The sequence below is a fragment of the Aplysia californica genome, unplaced genomic scaffold, assembly GCF_000002075.1.
Source record: "Aplysia californica isolate F4 #8 unplaced genomic scaffold, AplCal3.0 scaffold00394, whole genome shotgun sequence".
Taxonomy (NCBI): domain Eukaryota; kingdom Metazoa; phylum Mollusca; class Gastropoda; order Aplysiida; family Aplysiidae; genus Aplysia; species Aplysia californica.
In genome coordinates, this window is record NW_004797664.1 from 651,354 (window position 1) to 659,952 (window position 8,599).

Below are 8,599 nucleotides of genomic sequence, written 5' to 3' on the forward strand. Positions count from 1 at the left end.
GTGTGTGTGTGTGTGTGTGTGCGCGTGTGTGTGGTGTTTGTGTTTGTGTGTGTATGTGGGTGATGTTCATACAGTTTTTCTAAGATATATCTCATTTCACAGACACTTTAATAAGCTAGATCTACATGATCTCGCATTGGATCAGGAAATTACAAGATGCCAAGCATAAGTTATTTTCACTTGACAGAGAAATTAGAAAGAGGCCACATATATTTCTGAAATTTAAGGAGCCGTAACTGTAGCAAAAGCTAAGTTACATGAAATGTTTTGATGTCAAAATTCTCAGAAAAGTGGGCTATGACTTATTAAACCTACAAAAACACCCATTTGTGCAAAAAATTAAAGTGTGAATACTTGGGTTACGGTCAAAGAGAAGTAGCTGTGTAAATATTAATGAGGGGGGAAACTTTTGAGAATTGACGCCCCTTATTATTATTTTTTTTTGCCTGGAAGCACGCTAAGGAAAAAAATGACAATAATATATTAGACCCTATGTCAAATTGTAAAAAGTTTAAATAGAGAAGTTAAGTCAGAATACAACAAGTTTTCAAGTCATTCTGTATTCTTCATAGTTTTGTAAGGGTAAAATTTACCTGTCAATTAGCTCTCATATTTTAGGCGAAACGATATGAATCCAGCTTCTGCATTATGATATCCAGAACTATTGCCCGATTGCCAGAGGCGGTAAAAGAAAAATAGACTTAATAATAAATAATGGCAAGGGAAAAAAAAGATTATTAGTAAATAGTTTCCTCGGAGAAGGTAAGACTAGATTTAAAACAATCACCAAAACTAGATTATAATAATTCTATTGTTCATTTTGATGGCCGTGTAGATGTAATAGTTAGGCCTATCGGACATGGATCTATCGGGTTGGCTACGACTTTTCTTTGAAAGAGAATTGATGTTGGTTGCTATGGAATTTGACGTAATGTACAAAATGTACATGTACGTAATGTACATCAAAAGATGAGATATGGAGAAAACTCGTCGGTCTTTACACTGCATTGTATAGGGCCTACTACTTCAGGTAGGCCCATCATTATTGGAACTGCTTAATCTGTAGACGATTTTGTGACAAGGGCGCAGCTCCAGGCACAGAAGTGTGCATTTGACAGTGTGGCAGAACTGGAAGCGAGACTGATCCAGTTAATCATTTCAAGCCCACCCATCGGAGACATCCAAAGGAAACTTCTTGAACTGCTAAAGGGTGTCAAGTTGGCTGATGCGATAAGGATGGGTCGCACGTTCAAAGCCACTGCATCACACGTACAGCTGCTACAAACAATGGAAGACTCTACCAGCATCAGCGCCATCAAATCCAGCACTCATCCCCCTTGCAGAAACTGCGGCGGGCAGCACAAACCACGGGAGTGCCCAACCCGTGGTATTACCTACCATATCTGCGGCAAAACTAACCACTTCGCCAAAGTTTGCCGCTCCGGGCCGCACCAGTCTTCACGCACCCCGCCCTCACACGGACACGGGCAACGACGTGAAGGATCAGGTAGCCGAGGTGGAAGACATCAGCAGAAGCCGCTAGAAGCGAAAATCAAAGCGATGCAGGCTGAAATCGACGAAGAGACTTTTGACGACCTATCATTCAGCTCGGTCACCGTCTTTTCAGTTTATTGCCCCAGCAACGCGACGAAGCATTTGTCGAGCTCAAAACACAACTTCCAAACAGAGCTGGACAACACAACATTATTGCCAAGGTCGACACAGGCTCACAGGGGAACACGCTGCCCATGTGCATGTTTAGGGACATGTTCCCTGAGTAGCTGACAACGGAGGGGATCCCGGCCAAACAGATCTTAGGAGAGAAAAGCTGCACAAGGCTGACTGCCTACAACGGCACAGACATTCCCTGCCTTGGCAAGATAGTTTTTCCCCGTCGCTACATAGGCGAGTGGCAGGAAACAGGATTTTACATCGTAGACGTAGAAGGACCTGCCGTCATTGGACTGCCGTCATACAAAAAGTTGAAAGCAGTGACACTGCACTGCAGCATTTCAACGTCACCCCCTTCCGCGGTAAGATTCCTAGCTCTGTCAAGCTAGTGGTGGATCCAGTCGTCCCGCCACACATCGACGCACCAAGGAAAACTCCTATTGCTCTCAGAGACGCGATCAAAGAAGAGCTTGACAACATGGTGGGAAGTGGAGTGATCGGAAAGTTAACAGTGCCAACGGATTAGCCTCGCCTACTCCAAAAAGAAGTCAGGGACACTTCGAATCTGCTTAAATCTACGTCACCTGAATCTCGCACTGAAACGGCCACATCTCAAGATTCCGACCATTGAAGAGTTGACGCATCAGCTCTGTGGAATTCGCTACTTCTCCAAACTGGACGCAAAGAGTGGCTACTGGTCAGTTCAACTCGACGAAGAAAGCCTGCTCTTGACGACGCCCCAGACTCCATATGGCCGATACAACTTCACCAGACTACCATTGGGTCTCAAGGTCTCTCAAGATATTTTCCAGCTGAAAATGGATCAGATCCTTGAAAACATGAAAGGAGCCACCTGCTTCTCAGACGACGTTGTAGTCTACGGCAAGACAGAGGAAGAACATGACAAAAGCCTGCGCAACCTGATGAAAGCCGCAGCAGAGAATGGATTGGTCTTCAACTCAGAGGAGTGTACCAGCGACATGAAAGCCATGCCAACGCCAACGTCCAAGAAAGAACTACAGGGATTCCTTGGATTCACGACCTACATGTCGCCATTCATCAACAGTCGGGCCGAGAAAGCAGCTCCACTCAGAGAAATCCTGAAGAAAGACTAGTTCTTCACCTGGGTGAATACCAGCAGAAGTGCTTCCACGCTCTGAAGGATGCAGTTTCAGAGGATGCCACTCTGATCTATTTCGACACGGGTACAACACCAACACTGGAGACAGACATCTGTATCAAAGGTCTAGGCGTGACACTCCTTCAGCATGACAAGCCTGTAGCATATTCGTCCAAGACCCTGACAGACGCTGAAACACGATACGCCTGCATTGAGCAAGAGCTCTTGGCCATCGTCAGCGGAGTAGAACGGTTTCACACCTACCTCTGCGGCCAAAAATTCCTCGAGAGAACAGATCTCAAACCTCTCGTCATGATCCTCAACAAACCTCTCGTCAGAGAAACTCCCAGGCAGCAGCGAATGCTCCTCAGATTACAACAGTACGATTTCACCATCGAATACAAGCCCGGCAAAGGACATGACAGTAGAAGACACACTGTCCAGACTGCCAAGCCCCGGCAACGACAAGACCATCGACTTCGACCTCACTGGTGGCCAAGTCAGATTCAGCGCGGACCCCGAAGCTATTCGCAGTTTTTGGTCATTCCGAGACGAACTTTCTGTGGAGGAGGGAATTGTACTCAAAGTTGATCGTGTGGTCATTCCGTAGAGCCTCCAACAAGAGACAATGACACAACTGCACGCAGCACACCAAGGGTTAGAGAAGACCAGATTAAGGGCACGAGCCTCTGTGTACTGGCAGGGCATTTCGAGGGACATCGAGAAGCTGACATCCCAGTGCCCCGTCTGTCAGGAGCACCAAATAACCAAGTGCCGGAAACACTAAACCCCCATGAGATTCCGACACAGCTCTGGGAAGTCTTGGGTGTATATTTCTTTGCATTAGACAACACCCAACACATCCTCGTTGCTGATTATTTCAGCAAGTTTTTCGTCTGCAGGAAACTCCCAAACGACTAGACTATATCTGCAAGACTACCATAGTAGTGATGAAGCAGATAATATTTGCCGAACATAGAATCCCCAAATCCTTCTATTCGGACAACGGTCCCCAGTTTTCGGCAAAACGATTTTAAAAATTTGCCAAGGACTGCTGCTTTGATCACGTCTCTTCTTCCCCCGTCTACGCCAAGTCAAATGACTTCATCGAAAGACAGTAAAACAAGCTCTCACCAAGGCAAAACAAGTCGGTAGTGACCTTGATCTTACCCTCTCATGCCTTCGCACAACTCCAATCTCCCCCAAAATCCCAAGTCTCTCAGAGCTGATCCCTGGAAGAAAACATCGTGGAAATCTTCCCACTCGACACACCGGAAATCCAACCAACGATCTCGTTCGTGAACAACTACAACACCCTCAAGACACTCAGAAATCATACCACGACACCAAGGCCAAAGACTTACCACCACCGACTCCAGGCCAGCAGGTCAGATTCCAAGATCAGCCTTCAAGCAAATAGAAAGAAGCAGTGATCAAAGAGAAATGTCAGGAACCAAGATCCTACATTGTAGAAACACTAACGGGAAGAACATTGAGAAGAAACAGGATCAACATCAGAGGCTCGCCACAGCGACAAATGCTATATATTATTATATATCTTGTCTGCTGACCATAGCCAGCTGAATAACTCACAGACCAGAGAAAATGACACTGAAGACAGTAGCAGAAACTAATGCTAAAAGACAGTTCCAGAAAATACGTGTCAAAGACAATTCTAGTCATTTTGAATTTTCATTATTTTTACCCGAAGCAACTATACAGTATTAACTTTACAAATTGTACTCCACCAGCATTGTACTGCTGAAAACAGACTCAAAAATGTTCAACAATAGTTGTGCACTATCAGGTAATGAACACTAAAGATGAATTGACATTGAAAATAGGCAAGACATTTGACTTAAACAGTCCAACATGACCCACTGTGCTAAAAATTACATATCTTACTATGTGTTTGCTAAATAATAAACGTTTGAAAGGGAGATGTCCATAAAATTCTTTTTCTTTTTTGGGAAGGAGACGTCCATAAAAATTTTAATGTTTATCTCGGAAAGGGAGATGTGATATCATGATTGCCTATAATGCGAAACAAAACTAAGAGTAGGTGTGTAAAACTGGGCAAAAACGGGTGATCACGGCAAAATTGAGGAGAATTAACACGCTAGTTCTTCGCTTCCCGTTCCAGCATTCGTAAAGAATTTCATATGTCTACTGATTTCTGCTCTTAATCTTTAATGTGAAAACATCGGATAAGGGAACAAATAAAAAATATGTATGAATTATAGTATATTATACTTGGGTTAAAGTTGGGCACCAAATCGGCTCTTCAACGTTTTTCGGACTCAAAATCGTAAGATCTCCACGACCCATGCGTTTTCAAAACGTCGGAGCTCTGGTAGTACCGAATCGATTACAATGTAGATAAATCCACTCAAAAGCACTTACATTGATGCTTCTTTCAGTATACATGTATTTTACTGATTTGATTTTAACTCAAAGTACATAAAAATCGCAATTAAAAACTTTGAACGGCTTTTTCGATTGAATTTTTATTTAAATATTCGAAGTAAAAATATGGCTGAGCAGGTCATCCATTATTCTACGACAATATATACATATATACACAGTACTGTATTAAGACCGATATGCGTCGATGAAAGCACCAAAGCTTGTAAACTTTCCTTGACTAAGCAAAAGCGAGACGAGAATCGGCAGGCGAGCGTCATGCCAGTGCGTGCCCAATAAGCACGTGGTAGTCTAGCCTTTAAAATTCTGCCGCTTTTATTGAATATGTTTAAGTGATGGGTCAGACAGAGTTCGTTAGTGGGGATATTGATTATTTTTATGCTATTGAAGAAAAATAATAATATATATTTGTTTAATTCTTATTTTTCAATTTAAAGTGCCCTATTCAAATATTTTTGGGAACCCATTCATACGCAGAATTAACGCGGTTCGGATACAGGGCAACTTTACAAGACTCCCTATTATTTTGTATTGGTTATAGAGGGAAAACAAAGGTTATTTTAATGATGAAATATATAAATGCGTGTGTCCTGTGTGTGGTTTTGTTTTGTCAACAGTAATAATGTAGAAAATTTCTCTCAAACAAATCGACATTTGCCTATTCAAGCTGTCTTAAGAGGACATATATTTTCAGTGAAACGATTGAGATCCATTGATGCAACGAGGATAGTAAGGGAGAACAGGTTCCCAGTAAACCTAAAGTTAGTTAAGTGAAAGTCTGCAGAAATTAATTATCTAATCATAAATCTATTTATCTTTCCATGGCAACCTAGATCTGTTCACTGCTAGTAGGCCTATACAGTTAGGCACGCAATACTGGGCGAAAGTGGTCTCGTGGGGTGATCGCGGCTAAACTGAGGAGAATTTCAAACTTTTCTATCTGGCTACCCGTTCCAGTAAACTTTTAAGAAATCATACGTTTACAGATTTTTGTCCTGAACCGTAATATTTAATGTGAAACCACTGGATAAGAGAAATAATACCCCCAAAAATTTTTAAGTACAGGGGTCAAAGTTTGGCATAGAATCAGATTTTAAGCATTTTTCAGACGCAAAATCGTGAAATCTTCACTACCCATGCGTTTTCAAAACGTCGGTGCTCCGCTCGAACCGAACCGATTAAATGTAGTTAAGTCCATTCAAAGTATTTAAATTGATGGTTCCTCCAATTTATATTTAGAGGGCTAGTTTGAATAATTATGAAAAAGCATAAAAATCGTTAATAAAAGCTTTGGAAGGCTTTTATGAGCGGATTTTATTGTACATTCCAGTTAAAAATATAATACTGTATAACTCACCCATTGTTCTGTATATAAACAGTATTAGGACAAATGCATCGATATAAGCACCGAAGTTTGGAAACTTTCCTTGACTGAGCAAAAGAAAGGCAACATTGGGCAGTCTAACGACATGCCTATAAGCACACGGTAGCCTAGCTTAAACAATGTTATTAACCTAGATATTATGTTAATACAGTGGGACTTGGCCTTGCATCAACAAGATCAAATTCAACAAGAATTCTTTTTTCTTTTCTTTTTTGGTAAGTGTTTTAAGGCGCAACAGCACAAAGTCATATGAGCGCGCGGGAAACATTAAATTACACATTTTCAGATGGTAGGCAATTTTGAATTTTGCCAGGGTGGCGGCTGAAGCCGACTCTTATCGATTTTAGACCACTAAGGAATCTTTAACGAGCACAATTAGCACACGACATCTCCGAGATGTTTCGCCCTTATCCGAGAAGGCAAGGTGTAGATGTTACCTAACGTAAGATTAGAGGTGTGGCTGAAAGACAGCCGTAAGAAGGAGCCAAGGAGAAGCAGTAGAAAGGCTGCAGGAAGAGTCAGATGCCCAGAGGAGGGGGCAAAGGGGGTGAGGGGTTGGGGGCAGAAAGTGAAGACAAAAGCAGACCACAGAACATTGTTAGAGAGCAGGAAAGAGTGTGAACGGAGACAATTTTAGAAGAAAAAAAATTTCCATCACTGTCCGAATTCGAACCCCGACCTGTACAATGAGAGGCCAACACCTCTGTACCACGATAACCCCCCCCCCCCCCCCCCCCCAAACAAGAACTGTGTACTTCAGATCGAACAACGTCGGAAAATTTAAAATTGGGAGAGGGAGGGTCAGTAATTTGCAGACACATTCTTTGTTACTGACACACAAAGTTCCACAAAGTTCCGCCTATTGATGGGACCAATCAACGATGTGTACAAATCTCGTGTTATAAATTAAAATTCAACTGGGTGGCATTAGGCCCTAGGCAAGACTAATAAAATAAGACTGTAGTGCAGTGTCACTGTGTGTAGTCTCTTGTCTCTTAGTTGTACGAGGGGGGGGGGGGGGTAAAGAAGTTTTTGGTCTAGATATGAAGGAATAAAGATAGAGCTTTGAAACTTGGCACACACATTTTCATTTTTCTTCAAAGTCACCATGAAGAGTAACACATTTCTACCACATCTCTTTGACCTTCAAAAGCCCTTGAGGAAAACAAAATGACCAAGAATGGGCCCCTAACCAGTCTTCCACAGCTTCAATGGTGTCCTCGTTGTCATGGAAACGACGTCCTTTCAGTGATTTTTTAAAAGATTAGTAAACAGAAAAAAGTCTGAAGGGGCTAGGTCTGGTGAATATGTTGGGTGTGGCAGGATTTCAAAGCTGCACTGTTCTGTTGTCTGGACTGCTTGTTGTGTTCTGTGCGCAGGGGCGTTGTCATGCAGTTTGAGGACCCCATTACGGAGTTTTCCTCGTCTTTCTCTCACCAGCTCGGACCGCAGTTTTGTCAACAAACCCGAACAGTAGTCCTCTGTGACTGTTTTCCCATTTTCCAGGTAGTCAGTCATGGTGATACCTTCACAATCCCAGAATCACGACAGCATGACCTTTCCACTTGACGGTGTTACTTTTGCCTTCTTTGGTGAGGAAGAAGGTGTTTTCCATTGCATGCAGGACATTTTTTGTTCTGGATCAAAACGATAAATCCATGTTTCATTCATGATCCATAGTCACCATGTTTTTTAAAGAAGTTTGTGTTATTGAACTCAATTTGAAGGAGAGTTTTGCAGGACTCTACCCTCTGCTTCTTTTGCCCATTTGTCAAAAGGCGGGGTACCCACCGCGCAGACACCTTATTCGTGATAAGATGGTCATGGATAATCGTTTCAATTGACCCTACACTGATTCCCGTTTCACGTGAGAACTGTTTAACAGTTATACGTCGGTCTTGTAAAACCAGTTACTTCACTATGGATACATTCTCTTCAGTTACCACAAAGGATGGGAGCTCTTCACTATCTTCATCCATCACCGATATGAATCCAGATTT